Raw genomic sequence first — 21,992 nt, forward strand, 5'->3', positions numbered from 1 at the left:
CGGGCCACTTGATAGAATTTCTTATAGACACTGGTGCAACCTTCTCGGTCTTAACCTAAAGGACTGGAAACCTTAGCAATCATAAGGAATATGTAATTGGGTTGTCAGGGAAGAGACACAGGCACACTTTCCTGGAACCCCTTTTGTGCAAGATCAATGGCCAGCTGTTTTTACATTCCTTTCTGTTTGTGCCTGACTGTCCCATCCCTTTAGTGGGAAGTGATTTATTAACTATATTAGGGGTCACTCTGTTTCTCGAGGGGCAAGGGAACCACGCTCATCACCAAATGGTTCTAACAAAAAGCAAAAAGGAACAAATAAAATCTGAAGCTAAACTAGAAGCCATAGTAGACCCTGGAATGTGGAATATCGAGGTTCTGGGCATAGCCAAAGATATCCAGCTGGCGATTATTAAGTAAAAAGGGTTACATAGTGTCTAAATATAAGGTACAAATTTCTTAAACCTAGGGAAGATCCTCAAAAATGTTTGTAAGTAGATTATCAAAATAGGAGGCCACTGGTCTGACTAAACTGACCATAGCTGATATTCAGAGCCTGATAGGAATTTTGGAAGAGGCCTTCTCCCCTAAGCTAAATGAGGAAAAGTAAAACTTTCCAACATAGGTGAATGGGTATGTCAGTCCTTCAATATCATTGAGGTAACCACCCAATTCTTTGACAAAGAAAACAAAACTGTCCTTGTCTTACAAATGTAGTCTTTATAGGACCAGAGGTGTGGCTCCCCACCAATCCTTTTACCACTCCTCAAACCTCCCCTATTTATCTTAAGAGGCTTGTAAATATTAAACAAAGGGGAAACAAAGTCATCCTAGGAGGAACTTGCCTGTACCTTTGAGATGCAAATGTCCTATCTGGTCTTCTCAGGAACACTTCTCTCTGCCATCTTTTTAAACTGCAAATTTTAAGAAGAGGGTAAAGTAATTTAGAACTTGACTTGTCAAGGATAAATAGAAATCTTAAGTGTCTTGTCTGTAAACACTAGTAAAAAGGATTTAGCCATCTAGGTAGGCGACCTTGATTTGTTCCATCTGCTAGAAGCCCAATTTGAATCCAACCCCTTGTAACTGATGGCTTTTATGTTGTACCTGACTTAGGGCTGAAGTTTTGGAATGGGAACTATGAGGCCTCTGTGTTTGTTTGTGTGCTCATATGTATCTATATGTGTGGTATAGGTATATGGTACTGCCAAAAATTAATTCGTAAAAGAGCTCTACTTAATTGGTTTTTAAAAATTAAGCCCTTATGTAAATACTCAGAAATAGAAAACAACCTGGCCAGAATAAATTTCAGGTTCATGTCATCTGGAAAATATTCAATACTAAACTGATATCTGGTATTGAAGGTGGCTTAAACTTGTTGGTTTGATTAATATAGACATGTTAGAGTCATCAATGCTAACTATATTACTTCTGTTGTACCTAGGTTTATTAGAGGTCAAATAAGACCTTATTCTCTCTGTTACAAATTTGTCAACAAGAAAAGTAACTCAATGTGAAAAAAACTTTTAAGAAAACTAAGATATGTGTTTTTAGTAAGAGAAGGTGTGAAAAATGAAAAATACTGAAAAGAGTTACGCATGATCAGGATTTTCTAAGATTGGATTGAATTTAGTTGGGTAAATGGATTTTGTTAGGAATGGGCTAGCACAAGACTGGATTTGGTTTCTTCCTCCAAAGTATTCTTGAAATGCTGCTTTTGACAACAGATTGTGTGAGTTTCTTTGCCTTTAAGTGACTTGTATTTGCTTTTGAGATCTTTTGTAACTTTGGTTAAGGAATAAGTATTGTCTCACAGTGACCTATGATCTTATTTGACCAAGTGTTTTAAAAGTTTTTGACAAACTTCCCAAATATCAAATTTTAGTTAAGTTTCTTTTGATTTCCAGCTAACTTTAGGGTACTTTATAGGTCCCCTGAAGTATCTTAAAGAGAAGTATATAACTAGGATTATTTGGTATGTTAAGTTAAATGTAATCATTCATAATTCTGGTTATTGTGACCAAGTTTCTTTATCGATTATACTGTAATCAGATGTTTAACCATGCCTTTTAAGTCTTTTGTCACTTATAGATATTTTTGTACTCTGATGTTGTTACAAAAAGTGCTTCATCATCAAGGAGGTTCACAGAAAGGCTATGGAAACAATTACAACAGTTCTACACCAAGATGATGGCTATGTGAGGATTCCAGCCCTACTGACTTAAAACAAGGAGCTGCCCTGCCCCTGGGGCCCCTAGATCAGGCATCATCTGGAGATTTTTACTCCCTGACAGACAAGGTTGATGCCCCTACTCAGCCTTGAAGCAGTTACCAAAGACAGACCATCACCCTTCTGCTTCCCATAAGAATATGGGAGTAAAATCTCTGAGGGGGGAATAAAACAGGAGGGAAGGAGTCAGGGCACAACCTTTGAAAGAATGACATAGCCCGAGGACATGACATAAACTGATCAGAACCAAATGGGTCTAAAATGGCGGACAAGTCAACTTCCACTAGACCTTGAGCCTCAGTATACACTCACATCAGCAAGCTAAATGACACACCCACAGGTGCCATGACAGTTCCAAGACCGACCATAAGGATCAAAAAGTGGGCGGTGGCCCAATTCCTGGAAATCCCTGCCCCTTCCTAAAATAGCTGGAATACTCCTCCAGCTATTTTAGCCTATGAAAATAGCACTCATTAGCCTATGAAATTACCCAGTTCTATAAAAACTGACAACCCCATACCCTGGTGCCTTTCTCACTTTCTGAGATGGCCCACAGTCTGTCTGTGGAGTGTGTTTCTCTCTAAATAAATCCACTTCTTACCTATCAAAAAAAAAAAAAAAAAAAAACAGTAAACACTTTAATATACCTCCCCAAAAGCTATCTGATTCTGAACAATCATAATTCCTAGACAATTCTAAATAAATAAAAGTGTTAGGATACATTGAGTAGTCTCATTTTTAACATAAAGAGGCACACCATTGTTACTACCAGAAAATCAGTTTCTCCCTGAACCTCCTAAAATATTAAATATTTAGAGATTCTCCTCTTCAAAAGCACCCACGTCTCTGTCTAGCCCTCGTTCTGTCATTGCAAACATCCTCTCATTACCTGCCTCCAGCCCCCCAAACATCCATACCCATGCTTGGTCCGCCTCTGAAAACCAACTTTGCTTCTAGACAGTCAAGGATTCCTGGAGGAAAGGTAACTATTGGGTGACCTCAGTTCCCCTGCCCACTGGCAGAGGCAGCACAGTATACTGATTAAGCCCCAGGGTCAGGCTACCTGGGTTTACATGCTGGTTGGAGAATGCATGTGACCCCTCAATAACCATCTGACCCTGAGCAAGTTACTCAACATCTCTGAGTCTTTTACCTCCTCTGTGCCACAGGGATGATAGTCATAATACCTTACTTATCGTGCAGTTATGAGCTAAAATGAGGGAACACATGGAAAGCATATAGAACAGTGCTTGGCACAAAGTAAATGCCCAATACGTACTAGCTATTTTTTTACTGTTGTCACTGTGCCCTCTTTGATCCTAGATGACTCTTTCCTCTCCACTCTATCTCAGGTTTGTGTCACCTCATAACCAAATTTCTGCCATGATTTGAGGCTAGGACTATGGAAATACAGTAGACATTAGGAAAGATTTCAAGAAGGCAATGACATTAAAGTTGGACAATAAAAAATTTCTTTCTCTCTATTTGAGTGCTTATCAGAAAATTAGAAAAGGAAGAAATTAAAGAATTGCATAATCCCCTTAAAATTCTTTATAGACCAATCATGGTCCCTTCAACTTCCTTCTATATATTCTCAGATAGGTATATTTAGTTCTCTTTCTCCCCACCCCAATATGTCACATCTTCCCAACCTTGTTTATTTGTCAGAGCTTTCCCCCTAACTTTATCTTTTCTAAACTTTCTCAGCCCAAAGGCATGCCATGTGCCAGCTACAGTAACATCAGGGCTTAGTGGAGCGGAGTTACACATCCAATTTTTCCTGAGCCCTCTATTCCTAAGAATACGAGTAACTTAGAAGAAACCACACACTAGACTTTAGTTAGGTAAAAATAAAATAAAATAGCTTATTGGAACCAAATTGCTTTTTATTTATGCCATTTTTGTCAGTGTCACACAAAAATTTTAATTATACTAAAAGAAGAATTAAGGAACAACTGTCAGGAAGACAGACTGAAAGTGACAGGGCTGCTGTAGATTATGAATGTTGTTCACTGCACAAAGGCAACCAGCTGAGGGGTTAGGGGGGCCTGAAATCCAGCTTCTCACTCAAAAAGCCATGCATCCTGGAACACGTGGCATTTACTCAGAAGGGACATATTTTTCTACTTCAAAGACACCATATGGGCTAGGAGTGGTTACATACAGGGTTATTTAGTAAATAAGCAAATATATTGAGGATAACGGGACCCAGATTTCTCACTGTCAGAGAAAAGAGTTTCAAATATGGAGAGGGTGTTGGGTTGGTGGATGTATCAATGTGAACTCATGACATTTAATACAGATCGATATAATTTATGTGAGTCTGTGAAGGTGTGTGCATGAATACATTTCCTAGCTACTTCCATCAAGTGGGTCTAGAATCCATGACATACCAATAGCAATGATCATATTAATATTCTCTGATAAAAGGATTCAGAGCCCATTGGAAAGATAGAGGATTCCGGGGCTAGGACAACGAAAATACAAGATGAGCCAGGAACATCTTGTGGTTCTAGAAAGTAAGAAAGTGCTCAAAAATCTTGTGAACATGTCAAAATTACAGAAGGCTAGCTTGAAAGGGTTCCCTCCTTCCACCTGTCTCTAGTCTTCTTCTGGGACCCCTACAATTTGAACGACACTGCATTTAATGTTGTCCCAGGGGTCTCTGAGACTGTCCTCAATTCTTTTCATTCGTCTTTATTCTGCTCTGCAGTAGTTATTTCCACTATTTTATCTGCCAGGTCACTTATCCGTTCTTCTGCCTCGGTTATTCTGCTATTGATTCCTTCTAGAGAATTTTTAATTTCATTTATTGTGTTGTTCATCATTGTTTGTTTGCTCTTTAGTTCTTCTAGGTCCTTGTTAAACGTTTCTTGTATTTTCCCATTGTATTTCAAAGATTTTGGATCATCTTTACTATCATTACTATGAATTCTTTTGCAGGTAGACTCCCTATTTCCTCTTCATTTGTTTGGTCTGGTGGGTTTTTACCTTGCTCCTTCATCTGCTGCGCATTTCTCTGTCTTCTCAGTTTGCTTAACTTACTGTGTTTGGGGTCTCCTTTTCACAGGCTGCAGGTTTGTAGTTCCCATTGTTTTTGGTGTCTGCCCCCAGCAGGTAAGTAAGGTTGGCTCAGTTGGTTGTGTAGGGTTCCTGGTGGAGGGGCCTGGTGCCTGTGTTCTGGTGGATGAGGCTAGATCTTGTCTTTCTGGTGGGCAGGACTGCATCTGGTGGTGTGTTTTGAGGTGTCTGTGAACTTACTATGGTTTTAGGCAGCCTCCCTGCTAATGGATGGGGTTGTGTTCCTGTCTTGCTAATTGTTTGGCATGGGGTGTCCAGCACTGTAGCTTGCTGATCACTGAGTGGAGCTGGGTCTTAGCGTTGAGATGGAGATCTCTGGGAGAACTTTCGCTGTTTGATAGTACATGGGGCTGGGGGGTCTCTGGTGGATCAATGTCCTGAAATTGGCTCTCCCACCTCAGAGGCTCAGGATTGACACCCAGCCAGAGCACCAAGACCCTGTCAGCCACATGGCTCAGAAGAAAAGTGAGAAAAAGAAAAAGAAAGAAAGAATAAAATAAAATAAAGTTATTAAAATAAAGAATTTTTTAAAATATTAAAAATAAAAAAGTAATTTAAAAAAAAGAAAGAAAGAAGAGAGCAACGAAATGAAAAAGCAAATCCACCAATGATAACAAGCACTGAAAACTATACCCAAAAAACCCCCAAGAAAACGGATAGACAGAACCCTAGGACAAATGGTAAAAGCAAAGCTATACAGACAAAATCACACAAAGAAGCATACATACTCAGAAAAAGAGAAAAAGGAAAAAATATATATATATATATGTATAAAATAAAAAGGGAGCAACCAAATCAATAAACAAATCTACCAATGATAATAAGCTGTAAATACTAAACTAAGATAAACATAAAAAGCAGAAACAATTTAGATTCAGAAAGCAAACCCCAAGTCTATAGTTGCTCCCAAAGTCTACCACCTCAGTTTTGGATGATTCCTTGTCTCTTCCCTAGGTATTCCATAGATGCAGGGTACATCAAGTTGATTGTCGAGATTTAATCTGCTGCTCCTGAGGCTGCTGGGAGAAATTTCCCTTTCTCTTCTTTGTTTGCACAGCTCCTGGGGCTCAGCTTTGGATTTTGCCCCTCCTCTGCATGTAGGTTGCCTGAGGGTGTCTGTTCCCTGCCCAGACAGGACAGGGTTAAAGTAGCAGCTGATTAGGGGGCTCTGGCTCACTCAGGCTGGGGGGAGGGAGGGGTACGGAATGTGGGGCGAGCCTGCAGTGGCAGAGGCCAGCGTGATGTTGCAACAGCCTGAGGCACACTGTGTGTTCTCCCGGGGAAGCTGTCCCGGGATCACGGGACCCTGGCAGTGGCGGGGTGCACAGGCTCCCAGGAGGGGAAGCGTGGATAGTGACCTGTGCTTGCACACAGGCTTCTTGGTGGGCCTTAGCGTTTCATGCCAGTCTCAGGTGTCCACGCTGATAGCCGCGGCTCGCACCTGTCTCTGGAGCTCGTTTAGGCGGTGCTCTGAATCCCCTCTCCTCGTGCATCCCAAAACAATGGTTCTTGCCTCAGGCAGCTCCAGACTTTTTCCTGTACTCCCTCCCAGCTAGCTGTGGTGCACCAGCCCCCTTCAGGCTGTGTTCATGTAGCCAACTCCAGTCCTCTCCCTGGGATCTGACCTCTGAAGCCCGAGCCTCAGCTCCTAGCCCCCACCCGCCCTGGCGGCCGAGCAGACAAGCCTCTCGGGCTGGTGAGTGCTGGTCGGCACCGATCCTCTGTGTGGGATTCTCTCCACTTTGCGCTCTGTACCCCTGTTGCTGCACTCTCCTCCTTGGCTCTGAAGCTTCCCCCCCGCCCATCCCCCGTCTCTGCCAGTGAAGGAGCTTCCTAGTGTGTGGAAACTTTTCCTCCTTCACAACTCTCTCCCAGAGGTGCACGTCCCATCCCTATTCTGTTGTCTCTGTTTTTTCTTTTTTTTTGCCCTACCCAGGTACATGGGGAGTTTCTTGCCTTTTGGGAAGTCTGAGGTCTTCTGCCAGTGTTCAGTAGGTGTTCTGTAGGAGTTGTTCCACATGTAGATGTATTTTTGATGTATTTGTGGGGAGGTAGGTGATCTCCATGTCTTACTCTTCCGCCATCTTGAAGGTCCCTCACTATTAATCAATCTTAGAGTGGATGACCTTGCAGACACCATCGTAACCAAGTGACAAAACTAAACATCACCAGTAATGGAACAAATCAACATTACATGCCACCTGATGTGATGCATGGGAAAGAACATGTCAACGCTTTTATGATTTTCCTGACAAACATACATAACTTGAATCTAATCATTAGAAGAATTAGAGAAATCCAAATTGAGAAACATTCTACAAAATTATGGGACTAAACTCTTCAAAAATGTCAATGTCGTAAAAGATAAGGGAAGAGTAAAGAACTATTCCAGACTAAAGTGACATGATGACTAAATGCAACACAAGACCTTGATTGTACCCTGGATCTGTAAAAGACATTATTAAGACAATTAGAAAATTTCTAAAGGAGCCTATGGATTTTGATGTTTGTTTTGAGGGTGAGTAGAAGAGTATCCTACATACAAACTAATAGAGAGTGAAAATGTAACAGTAACAATAAAAGAAGTTTGTTAATCCAAAAGTGGGGAAGAAGAAAAAAACAAACATAAAACAGGGAGAACAAATAGAAAAAAATTTTAATTATAGGCATAAACTAAAATATATATAAATATATCATTTACATAAATATAAATACTAAATACTTTTATTAGAAGACAAAGATTAGAAACAATAAAAACAAAATATAAAACCTATTCATAGATGCTTATAAGAGTTTTAAATATAGGAAGAGAAAGATTAAAAGTAAAAGGATAGAGAAGATATATCATACAAACACTAACCAAAAGATAGTTGATACAGCTATGTAAATATCAGACAAAGTAAATTTTTAGAAAAAAATCATTCCAGAAATAAGATACTTTTGATAATAATAAAAGGTTGTTATACCAGGAAGATATAACAATTTCTAAATTTGTATGCACCCAATAATATAGTTTCAAAATAAGGCAAAATTTTACAGAATGAAAATAAATAGCTAAATGTGCATCATTATGGAAAACTTAATATACTTCTCATAATAACAAATAGCACAAAAAAATCAGTAAAAACAAAGACCTAACTAATGCAATTAACAAATTTAACCTAATTGAACTATATAGAACACTGCAGACAAAGATGGAATATATGCTCTTTTGAAGTGCATGAGGAGCAGCTACTAAAATTGACATATGCTAAACCATAAGTTTTAACAAATTTCAAAGAATTGAAATAAAGTATGTTTTCTGACCACAGTGGAATTAAGTTGGATATCAGTTATGAAAAGATGACTCAAAAATTCCCCTATATTTGGAAATTAAGCAATATAATTCTTATAACACTCATGGGTCAAAGAAGTAATGATAATGGAAATTAAAACATATGTTTAATTGAATGATAAAAATTATGCAGCATATGAAAACTTGGGAGAGGTTAAGTTAAAACTGTACTGAGAGGAAAATAAATCTAAAAGCTTATATTAGAAAATAATAAGAACTAAAAATCAATGACCTGTGTATCTATCTCAAGAACTTAGAAGAAAGAACAGCAAAATAAACTCTAAAAAGAAGGAAGAAAATAAAGAGGAGAAATTAATGAAATAGAAAACAAATATACAAAAAACAGAATGAACAAAACCAAAGTATGTTTCCTTGAAAAGACTGATAAAATTGATAAACTCCTGGCAAGATTCATTAAGTAAAAAGAAATATGGACAAATTTGCTGTATCAGGAACGAAAGAGAGTACATCACTACTGAACCTACAGGAATAAAAATGATAGGAACAAGGTATTATGAAAAATTTTGTGCCAATAAATCTGACAACTTTGATGAAATAGATAAATTCCTAGAGCACAGCTTTCTAAAACAGAAACAAAATAAATTTTAGAAATGTGAAAATTCTATTTCTATTAAATAAATTGAATATGCTATTAAAAAATATTCCACAAAGAAAACTCCATGCCCAGATGTAAATTATCCTAAACATTTAAGAAAGAAATGACACCAATTTTATATAATTTCTTCTGGTGTGTAGAAAAAGAGATAACACTTTCTAAATCATTTTGATAAGGGCAGTGCATCCTTGGTACCTTCTTACTCTGGAAGTCTATGAAATAACTGTAAGATAAATGATAGTTAATAATTTATTAAGAACTCTCCATGATATGCCAGGAACCACTCAGTGCCACTTCAGGAAGTCCCTCCAATTTTTTTGCTACCCTAATTGTGAGGACTTTTTTTTATTATTGAATAAAATCTTCCTTTGTGTAGCTTCCTTCCATCATTCTTATTTCTACCCTAAGTGTGTGACATTTGGATGAAGCAGTTTAAATTGGGCACAGTTTAATGTAGTTTAAAAAAAAAAAAACAAATTTTCTGCCTTTTTTGGAGGGGAGGGTCAAGTAATGTGCAAAACAGACCACAGATGTCCTTACTCAATCCCTGAGCTTTACACCATCACCAATCCCTGACTCTTACAGTGTAAGCTTAAGGTAAGGAAGAAGCTCATGGTGTCTGTTTTACATATTACTTGAGAAAGATGCAGCACAACTAAAGAAAGTAAGGAAAGAGCTTCCCAAGTAATGATGGCAACCCTTGGCTACACTGAACTTTACACTTCACAAAACATTTTTCATTTGTTATTTATAAGAATCCTGGGAGGGAAGCAGGGCACTTATTATTCCCACTTTACATGGAAGAAAGTTGAACTCAGAAAGGATTAAATATTGGCCCAAGTCACACAGGTAATGTGTGATAAGGTGGGTTTTGAACTTAATGCCTTTGATCCCTAATTTTATGCACTTTCCACAATACCACACAACCCTCAAATGGCTAAGTAATGAAAGTGATGCATATGGGAATGCTTTAACTATCCAGAGTTATACAAACTGGAAAGATGAACGCTAAAGAGGGATAGACAAGAGAAGGCAAAGCAAAATTATTATCTCTTGCTGACAGAATGGCTAATAGCCACCTTCTGCATGTGTCCTTCATAATATAGGCAAGACACAGATTACCTTACACTTCAAAAAGTAAGCACATAAGAACCTCAGCCTCCAAGATATCTTTCCCACCAGCCTGAAATTTGCTTCCTTATTATGGTAGCACTGGAAGCATGGTCTTCCCTGCTGCCCAATATTCTTCCTATAGTTCTGCCTTCTTGGCTCACCATCTGCTCAGTTACAGAAACTACATCAGATCATCTTCAACCACTTCCTCTCTCTTGCCCTCTATAGCAAACATCAAACAACTGTCAATTCTAATTAATTCATTCTCTCAATAAGGGTTTAAAAGCCAGCCATGTGCCAAGCCCAACTGATATACTTCTTGATATACCAGACTACATAATGATTTGTATTTTACTTGAGCATCTCTCTCAGCAGACTCAGAGAAACTCCTGGGCAGGCCCATATCTTATACATCTGTGCATTCCTAGAACCTAGCACAACCCACAGCAAATAAGTGATCAGTAAATATTTGAAGGAAAAGAAGGAGAGAACTCATCTCCCTTCTCCATGTTAGAGCTATTTACTGATTTCTCCCTGGACCTCTACCCCTAGCTCCAGGTTTTCCCCTTCTGCCCATCTTACTTATTGCCTGCATTAGAAGGATGTCTGTAAAACACAGATATGAATTCTGTGAATATGTCTTACCTCTACTGAAAAAAATCTTTAAATTCCTTAGTGTTGTCCCAGTTCAGGACAGCTGCAGGCAGGAGCATAAGCACCCTCTAAAAGAGAACTGGCTCTAACATCAGATGCAACCTCCTGGCCACCTCCTCCAACCCTGCCACTCCTCTTGGCTGTGCCACAGGCAGGTCTGGTCCTTTGACCCTCTGAATGGTGGACCTTGTCATGCTGTAACTCTGGGCCTGGGCCTGCCTCACTTCCTGGAAGTACTCTGTGGGCCCTCTCCACCCCATATCTGGGGGTAGGTCCTCACGCAGCCCTGACGTACAGATCCCCACACCAGGCCCAGGCTCTCAGTGCCCACTTTCCCAGGAGGAGAATGCGGGTAAGAATAGCATATTAGACTCATAATAATCGGCTACAGGTCAGCCTCCTGCCTCATCCTTCATGAAATGTATACTTCAGTCACCTCAGAATATTTACCACTCCCTGAATGCGTTATGTTCCTAAACATATGCTCTTCCTGATGCCTTAAATGGTCCATCTCATCCTTCCCACACAACCACCTTTTTTTACCTGCCTCATCTCCCTATAAAGCTCCTACTCGTCCATCAAGGCCCAGCTCAAACTTCATCTTCTCCCTCCCTGAGCCCCAGTCTTAATTAAATACGGTTTTGGTGATTATGCTTCTACTCTAACACCAATCTCATTTTACTCTGACAGCAGTATATGTCTGTCTCTGCCTGCAGACCAGGAGCTCCAGGAAGATGGGGACTTTGTCCTGTTCAGTGTTACATACCTAAAGATCAGCTCCATGAATTAAAAGCAAGAACTGAGCCATTGTTGAATAAATGAAGCTGGTAAGCATTAACAAACTGTCTTTTAATAAATGAATAAATGTTTTAGAGGTAGCTTCTATTACACACTTGAACACCAATACCCACTATCTCTGCCATCATCAACATGAGGGTGTACACTGATAGAGTGATTCATTCATTCATTTGCCGAATCCCTCATATTGCAACACAGTGGGTTAGATGCTGGGGTCATGGAGGTAAATAAAGCATAGATTCTTTAAAAATAAAGCTCAGAGTCTTCTAGAATCAATTATAAAACAATGTGAAAATGCATTAGTAGACATATGCTTAGGGTTAACATATTTCAAAAAAACATATTCTTTTAAAACAAAATGGAGTTCACATGCTTGTGACAAATGTTATTTAGTGGCTGGGAACAGTGCAGAAATTTTGAAATGGTTCCATCACCAGCCATTTAATTCTCTGGGTGACTTTGGTTGAAACCAAGATCAAGAAAGCTTTTAAATAATACTTTTTTCAAGCTGAAAATGTGAATGAGTTTCCACCTGAAAGAAATGATGAATCCTTTTCCTAAAACAGAGATAATTGTTAGCAATTTCAGAAGGTGAACTAGTAAAGGATTCATTCTCACATCATTCTCATCTGTCTGATGGGGATGGAAGGTTTATATAGGCTTGACTAGTCCCCATGGCAACAGCCTTTCTCCTGGGTTACCATAGGAATTGTGAAGGCCTTTATAAACCTCCATTAGCAGAGCCTAGGCCGGCAGCAGTCAGAAACGTCAGCTGAGGAAGACACTGCAAAGTGTCAGTGAGGGCGTCTGGGAATTACTTTTACCCTAGAGTAGCTGAGCAGGTCTGTTTAGCCCCCACCTCTAAAGCTACAGATACAAGGTAACACCAGAATCAGTCCAATGCCTTGAACTCTTCACACGAAGGGGTTTTCAAAATACAGACACAGACAGATTTGACCATGTTTCAAAAGATTTTGAGAGACAAGGAAGGAGTCTATTCTGACAAAGCCTCACACAGAAGAGGTAAATTCATGCTTTTTTTTTTTTTTCAGGAGAGGGCATTAAAACCATATTAACAATTAGTACAGGGATGGTGGTGATGGTTATATAATAATGTGAATGTTCTTAATACCACTGAACTCTACACTTAAAATTTGTTAAGTGTAAATTTTGTTATGTGTATTTTACCGCAACTAAAAATTTAAAAACAGATACAGTAATTATGATACCACCAATATTGAGCATCTGCTCTATCACAGGCACTAATGCTAGGCACTCAGATGTTCTACATCACATCACCCCACAAGCCTGTGAGTAATTATCCCTACACTGAAGATTATTATCATCCTTACATCAAAGATGAGGACACTGAGCATAAGAGAAATAAAGTAAGTTGCTCCAGAGTACACAGCTAGCAAGTGGTAGAGACTTCAGTCAAGTCCACGTCTCTCTGACTCTGGAATCTTGGCCCTCAACCACACAGCTTCAAAAACAATGTCACATTCTACAGCAGCTCATGGACATGGTAAACACATTCTGTTGAACTGATACACAAAAGCTCTTGTTAAATTCTGTTTAAATATTTGTTGCTTTCGTTTTTAAGGCATAAAGGATAATCTCTGAGAGTATGATTGCAGTAGGACTTTTATTTGGATTCTAACCTCCGAATTTTTTTTACATCATATATTTTCAGAGAATATAAAAATATTTCTACTTTAAAAAGTTGCAGTGTGTAAAGATCAATAACTTCCAGCACTTTCAAAGAGCAATCTATATTTTAAAAAAACAACCACTGGGACTTCCCTGCTGGTCCAGTGGGTAAGACTCCTCACTCCCAATGCAGGGGGCCCGGGTTCAATCCCTGATCAGGGAATTAGATCCCGCGGGCATGCCACAGCTAAGAGTTTGCATACTGCAACTAGGAGTCCACATGCCGTAATGAAGATCCCACATGCCGCAACTAAGACCCAGAGCAGCCTAAATAAATATTTTAAAATAAATTATTTTTTTTAATACCAAAATTTACAGGAGAATTGCACATATGGAGAAATTGTTTAGTAGATAAACTGGAGAATTGCAAATAATTTTTAGGAACTGGAGAGCCCCTTCTCATCAGGGCAAATATACTGACCATGTTTCATGCTTGAAAATGTGGAATGCATGTGATAGCAATCTCCTCTATGGGCTTTGGTCAAGCCGTATGGAAGAAATATGAAAAAAAAAAGAGTGTGAATAATAAAGAATATGAAAAAAGTATGAAAAAATCCTTTTCTGGGAAGGAAGAATTCTAAAACCCTAGGGAATTTCTTCAGTAGCAAGAAAGAAGACATTAGGAGTCAGTTCTTTAAAAACAAGCCTTTGGGGCATGCCACCAGAGAAGAGACACGTCCTCCTCTGAGGTTTCTTCCACGTGCCAGTCACAGCTGTGAAAGACACTAAGTGGGATCCTTCTACCAAGAGTCAAAATTCTGGGTCCCGGCCTCTGAAGCTCTCAATGCTCAAATATGTAAATGGGAGAAGGAATTACATTTTTTCTCTTCAAAGACTTAAGTGGAAAAGAGGATACTAATTAGCAAGCAATGAAAATATGCCAAATTGCATCTACTTTATTTTTTGCTTTTGAAGTACAGTTTCTTAAATATCTGGTGGTGTTTCTCTTTAGCTGCTTTGATAATTTTTTGTTTTAAAAAGTAAACCTGAGAGGAAATGAGGAGTTGTTTAATGGGTATAGAATTTCAGTTTTGAAAGATCAAAAAGATTTGGAGATCTGTTGGACAACAATGTGAATGAACTTAATACTACTGTACTGTGTACACTTAAAAATGGTTAAGATGGTAAAATTTATGTTATGTGATTTTTATCACTTTTTTTTAAAAGGTAAAATTGATGACATCTGTCTTAACTCAGGCTGCTATAACAAAATACTATTGACTAAGTGGGTTGCACAACAGACATTTATCTCTCACAGTGTTGGAGGCTAAGGGGTTCCAAGATCAAGGTGCCGGCAGATTCCATTCCTGGTAAGATCCCTTTTCTTGGCTTGCAGATGTCTGCCTTCACACAGTGTCCTCACCAGACAGAGAGAGTGAACTCTGGTCTCTTCCTCTTCCTGTAAATATACTAATCCCATCATGGAGGCCCCATCCTCAAGAACGCATCTAAATGTAATTACTTCCTGTAGCCAGCATCCAGGAAGAGAGCGCTCTGGGCACCCTTGCCCTCTTAACAGACAAAATCCAGAACTCTCTTGCTTTGCCCCCATGTTAACCTCACTTCCAGTCCTACTTCTGCATTAATTCATCCTCTGACCTCTTGCTCTGCCTTTGTCCATCACAATGATGATGGACATGATTTCTTTGACCTTGACCCTTAACTCTTCTTATAGGTCATCATGTTGAACTTGTCCTCAGGTTAGATCTACTTCTGACCACTCTATAATCTGGGCCCAGGCTTCTGAATCTTACCTCACATGAGGGCTTACCCTGGCCCACCTCAAAAGTGGGATGCATTGGACATGAAGCCAAAGGCATTATCAACACACCGGACAAAAAATTATGAAATGACAAGCTGAATTTTATCAAGAATAAATTTAAACTCTGCTCTTTGATTCACTATATTGATTGTTTCAATCTAAGAGTCAAGAAGATGTGGCTTATAAAAAGAAACGAAATTGAGTTATTTGTAGTGAGGTGGATGGACCTAGAATCTGTAATACATAGTGAAGTAAGAAAGAGAAAAACAAATACCATATGCTAACACATATATATGGAATCTAAAAAAAAGAGAAAAAAAAAGAAAAAAAATGGTCATGAAGAACCTAGGGGCAAGACGGGAATAAAGACGCAGACCTACTAGAGAATGGACTTGAGGACACAGGGAGGGGGAAGGGTAATCTGGGACAAAGTGAGAGTGGCATGGACATATATACACTACCAAATGTAAAATAGATAGTTAGTGGGAAGCAGCTGCATAGCACAGGGAGATCAGCTCGGTGCTTTGTGACCACCTAGGGGGGTGGGATTAGGGAGGGTGGGAGGGAGGGAGAAGCAAGAGGGAAGAGATATGGGGATATATGTATATGTATAGCTGATTCACTTTGTTATAAAGCAGAAACTAACGCACCATTGTAAAGCAATTATACTCTAATAAAGACGTTAAAAAAAAAAGAAAAGATGTGGCTTGATAGCAGTTCATATGACATAGACTTTGGGCTTTTATTGACCATTACTGACAAATCCAATGTTAATCAACATTATTCAACAGTGTAAAAGGTCACTAAGATTACTAATATGATGTTAGCTACATCAGAAAGTCAGCAAAGTTTTTTAGTGAAGGGACAGATAGTAAGTGTATTAGATTTTGCTGGTATAGACAATCTTATTTACAAAGCAGAAATAGAGACACAGAAGTAGAGAACAAATGTATGGATACCAAGGGGGGAAGAGGGGGTGGGACAAATTGGGAGATTGGAATTGACATATATACACTTTTAATACTATGTATAAAATAGATAACTGATGAGAACCTACTGTATAGCACAGGGAACTCTACTCAGTGCTCTGTGATGACCTAAATGGGAAGGAAATCCAGAAAAGAGGGGATATATGTATACGTATAGCTGATTCACTTGCTGTACAGTAGAAACTAACACAATATTGTAAAGCAACTATACTCTAATAAAAATTTTAAAAATTAAAAAAGAAAAGAAAAAGAAGGTCACTAAGATTACTAATATGATGTTAGCTACATCAGAAAGTCAGCAAAGTTTTTTAGTGAAGGGACAGATAGTAAGTATATTAGATTTTGCTAGCCATCCAGTCTCCGTCACAATTACTCATCTGCTGTTGTCTATCAAAAGCAGCCAGAAAAAGTGTGTAAAATAATGGGTGTGGCTGTGTTCCAATAAAACTTTAATTACGAAAGGCAGAATTTCATTCTTTTTTATGGTTAGGGGTAGGATATTAAGAGATACAAAATACTATGTATAGGGCTTCCCTGGTGGCGCAGTGGTTGAGAGTCCGCCTGCCGATGCAGGGGACACGGGTTCGTGCCCCAGTCTGGGAAGATCCCACATGCCGCGGAGCGGCTGGGCCCGTGAGCCATGGCCACTGAGCCTGAGCGTCCGGAGCCTGTGCTCCACAACGGGAGAGGCCACAACAGTGAGAGGCCCGCGTATCGCAAAAAATAAAAATAAATTAAAAAAATACTATGTATAAAATAAATAAGCAACACGAATATATTGTACAGCACAGGGAAATATAGCCATCATTTTGTGATAACTTTAATGGTATATAATCTATAAAAATATTGAATCACTATGTTGTATACATGAAACCAATACAATATTTTAAGTCAACTATACTTCAATTAACAAAAACCTGTATTTATACAAACTGGGTCAGTTTGCTGACCCCTGGGCTACAAAATACTGAGCCACGATCAAGTAGTTGATATTCTCACAGTACCCTGCAGGCATCAAGCCATAATCCAATTCTTGAGTTTATTTCTGGGCTCTAAAACTTAATTGGTCCAAGACAAGAGAATAGAGATTGGGATTGACATATATACACTAATATGTATAAAATAGATAACTAATAAGAACCTGCTGTACAAAAAAATAAATAAATAAATAATGATCACTTTCTCCAAAGAGAGAGGGGAAAAACAATAAAAGACAATAGAGCCATTCCTATTGGTCAGTATTGGCTTATTAGTCCATTAACCTCGAGCATAATTTTTCAAGTCAGCTAAGAATTTACCTAGAAGTACTGACATTCCATTTGAACTGCTCCATCTGGTTCCCAAGGAGAATATGGCTCTCCTTATCTGAGCCTTGCTGAAATCAGAGCACCCAAGGATACCACAGCCCTCTGCCAATCTAAGAAGTGAGAGAGGTTAACGTGTGGCATGTTAGTCCTAGTAAACCCACGCAGCTTCTGAAGACCATCAGTTCCTTTAAAGTGTTTACCAGGTGATCTTTTAATAGACTATCCTAGCTTCTTAGCTGCAAGACAGCACATCTATGGGCAAAGGTCACAAACTGGTAGCCTGTTGGCCCTATCTGTCTGCAGATATCTTTAATTTAGCCCAAGCAATATATTTTTTAAATTTAAATAGCTATTCCCATTTGAAAAATAACAAAAGTTAACATAAAAATGTTGAACTTCTAGCACTTCTGGGCATGGCAACAGCCAGCTGGAGCTCAGTAACAGCTGCCCTTTTAAGAGGGATCCTGCCCTTTCCCACTCACTAGAGTCTCCAACTGCCCCACTTGACTCTTTTTAGTTATTTTCTGGTCCCCATAAACATTTAAGTTTACAATCTCTCTACATAACCCACTTTTTCCCCTGTTAGAGAATCAAGACTGTGCTTAGCTGAGTCCAGTCTTCTGACACACATCCCCCATTTTTCACAGCTCCTCCAGGATAACGGAAAATGCCCCAGTAATCTCATTTGCAAGGTCTCACAGTTCCCTAAAATACGATGTTCCTGGGCAGGAGGTTTGAATCAGCTTTGGGCTCATTCACAGTCTCTTCACCAGTTTGGCCTTCATTGATCTTTTTTATGCTCCTGTTTGTTCTACCCTGTCCATTCATAAGGTCATTGTCCTTGACAGAGCGAACGAAGGCCAAGAGTTTTTAAACAGCTTTGAAAGCATTTACCCAAGGCATTTGCTTTTGCCACTTTTTTTTTTTTTTTACTCTTCAGTTTGCTCCAAACAGAATTTTGTATCTTTTATGACGTACTGACCATTGTCCACAAGTCACAGTTTATCCTGAGCTTTTGCTTTTCTGATGTCATTTGCACACATCTTCATCAACCTCTGTGTTCATTCTTTGGTTTCTAGTCATGTCCTTTGAATATCCAAGCTCACATAGAGAGTTGCTGTGAAGCCAGAGGATTCTTTCTATTCAGGGACCACTCTGTTTCTTCTTCATCAGGATTGCACGCAATTTCACAGACAAAATGTCCACACAGGGACCTTCCCAACTCTTGTGAGACATCTATCACTTTATAATTTCAAGCTAGCCAAATCTTTTCTCTAGATTTCTTTTTTCCCCTTGATTAACACAAGCTCTTTCTCTCAATTTTCTCTCCTTTCTAATCACAATTAAATACAGAAGAGGGTCTTATCCCTTTATCTACCTGCTGGGAGGGAAAAAATTGTAGGGCAAGTAAGTATTTTTTAGAAGTTGGGTAGAATCTGAGATTTGCTTAGCTCTGAAACTGTCTGGTTTCTAACCTTATCCTTTGAATTATATGGGAATTGAGGAGCCTCCTGGGGAGAAGAGCTCAGATATCTGGGTTATGTCAGAATAACTGGTGAGGTAGGGGCACTCAACAGAAAGTTAATTGTAAGAGGACTCGCAGGATCTCTTGGAGATCATTTACTTCAAAAGAAGAGAAGCCTTGCATGACTTGTCAGACTCACTGATGGAGCCTGAGGGTCTGCGAGGAGAGAGGTTCCAAGTACCAAGATGGGGAGTTTTTACTTCAACCCACTCTGACCCCTCTATCCAGGCAGACGTGTGTGGCCTGGAAAGAAGGGAACACTGAGTCAACTCAAAGAGCTTTCTGCAAAAATGGGTTGTGGGCTCCTCTAAGAGACTGAGACATGGAGGAAGGAAAGGATCAGCCAGCTGGAGTAGCAGTGGGCATCAAGTGATGATATATATATAAGCAGGGACAATCAAGATACAATACCCATACACCTTACTTCCTTAACCAGACCTGCAATCTGGGTCAGGGATTCATTTCTTCCATCTGCCTGGAAGATCCACAGGATGTCCCGTGTCAATAATAACTTCTTTTCTTTTATACTCCTGCCTTTCTCAAGATTTGAGTCAGAGCTCTTGCATCTCTGTTCAATGATTTGTCTTGTGATATGTGGCACTACCATGACTGTTCCGAAAATCTTCTCCTCTTCAACAAAGTGAACACCTCCATTGCCATATTCAGGTATGAGGATCCTCCCATCAAGTCTCTGAGACCCTAAAGCTATATCCCTTCTGGTATTAAAATATCAAAATTATTCTATTTCATAGTACTAAAAAGTCTTTCCAACCCCTTGCCCAGTCTTCACCTTTCATTCCCTCCCCCCTTCAGTCATACACTTCTGGATAAGTAATAAACAGCTCTATAATTTTATCTGAATAGTGATAGGGACATCATGAGCGTGCCAGTCCTCATGTGATAACAGTTACTACCAATGACGATGACAGGTACCACTTACTAGGTAGCTACTATGTGCTGTTTACATGTATTCTCTCATATATGTATTTTCATCCCCACTTTATAGATGAAAAAACTGACACTCAGGAGCCTAAATAACTTTATCAAAGTTCCAGAGCTATTAAGGAGCTGGGGTGGTACAACAGGGCCCAGATGACATCCTCAAAAGAGATGATTAAAGAAAGTTTAATGAAGGAACAATTTTAAGGTGTGAGCAGAGTTACAGAAAATCTGCAAGGGGTGATAAAGCAAACCATGGATAGAAATAGCAGAAAGCTTTCACTATCCTTGGGCATGAAGGGAAAGAAGGGTCAGTGGTTACTAGTACCTGGAGCGAAAGCTGTAGGAGAGGGACACCTGTCAGGAGGAGCCACAGCCAAACAGCAACCCAGCAGAGGGGGAGCTGGGATAATAAATATCCTGACCTCACTTCCCACCCTGAAATTACCTGCCAGAAGCTCCCATTGGCTAAACCCAACAAGAAGCAAAAGAATAAACTTTGGGTCAGCCTCCCAGCACACAGAGCAAGGTGAAGGGTGGAAAGTGGGTCTGAAGGAAAATGGAGAACATCCATCAGAAGTGAGATTTGAACCCTGGTTTGTCTAACTCCAAAGCCCTTGATCTTTTCAAAATGCCATGACAACTGTATCTCAAACTAAGAGCTCATGATTTCTAAGAGTAGATCTCCAAATCCAAATTCCATTCTCAGACATGTCTTAGGCAGTCATTCACCTCCCAGATAACCCTACTTCTTCCAAGTTATTCTTGCAAATAATGACCCGAAGAAGCAGAGGAGAGAGATGTGCCAGCACCCATAAGTTCTGCAGTGTCCTATTTAGCACAGAAGAACCCCTGGAGATACTTATTATAACATTTGCCCACACAAATGATTCATTAAGAGTGGGATATCTGAGCAGACTCTGCCACAGCCCAGACACATGCTTCAAGAAGCCAGCCCTCTGGGCTTCCCTGGTGGCGCAGTGGTTGAGAGTCCACCTGCCGATGCAGGGGACACGAGCTCGTGCCCCGGTTCGGGAGGATCCCACATGCCACGGAGCGGCTGGGCCCGTGAGCCATGGCCGCTGAGCCTGCGCGTCCGGAGCCTGTGCTCCGCAACGGGAGAGGCCACAACAGTGAGAGGCCCGCGTACCGCAAAAAAAAAAAAAAAAAAAGAAGTCAGTCCTCTTCTGATTGGAGGACTGGTACAACCCACAGTCCCTTAAAATCCTTTACTCTTTGAGTTTCTCTTTGGTCTTTATTCTCCGACCCTGTCTACCTCTTTCTTAAGGAGGTACACCAACAGGCATTTCCCAAGCTCTTTCACATTCTCCTCAGTCAGGGAAATCAGTGACTGCTGGTTACTGAGTCATTGTGTAATCAACGTGCCCTCATCCATGGATATCTTCTATGACTTTCCCAAAGGTGAGGAAATAGTCATTATTGGTCAGTTCCCAAGACAAGAATTGGGCCACTTTTTCAAGCAGGCAATATCATTGCTTTAAAAAACGCCATGTGAAATACAACATAATTATGTATGCAGAAAATCCTAAGAAATCTATAAAACAATCTTCTAATAAACTAATAAACAAATCTAGCAAGGTCATGGTTATAAGGAAAATATATAAAATCAATTGTATTTTTATAGACTATCAGTGAAAAATTAGAAAACAAAAAGAAACAGTATCACTTACAGTTGAAAAAATGAAATAGGAATATATTTAATACATATATGCAAGACCTGTACATTGAAAACTACAAAATGTTGCTATGATAAATTGAGAATACCTAAATTGAGATATATATATATGTTCATGAATTGCAAGTCTCAATATTGTTAAGGTATCAGTTTTCTCCAGATTGATTGTGGATTCAGTGTTATCCCTGTCAAAACCCCAGCAGTCTTTTTTTGTAGAAATTGACACACTGATTCTAAAA

The 21,992-nt window shown here is 39.5% G+C and overlaps 1 long non-coding RNA gene across 4 annotated transcripts in view; it reads right to left on the bottom strand.

Moving 5' to 3' along the window:
* Positions 1-21,992, bottom strand: part of LOC308619533 — a 553,523-nt gene that overhangs the window by 274,725 nt on the left and 256,806 nt on the right. For 3 of the 4 annotated variants that reach the window (XR_014016202.1, XR_014016203.1, XR_014016205.1), the window contains one exon: positions 851-913. The exons of the other annotated variant lie outside the window; for it this stretch is intronic. This is a non-coding gene — a long non-coding RNA (uncharacterized lncRNA). The remainder of the gene's footprint in view (positions 1-850; positions 914-21,992) is intronic. 4 annotated transcript variants of the gene reach the window in all.

This window comes from Mesoplodon bidens (assembly GCF_964165515.1).
Source record: "Mesoplodon bidens genome assembly, chromosome: 6".
In the NCBI taxonomy this organism is placed as follows: Eukaryota; Metazoa; Chordata; class Mammalia; order Artiodactyla; family Ziphiidae; genus Mesoplodon; species Mesoplodon bidens.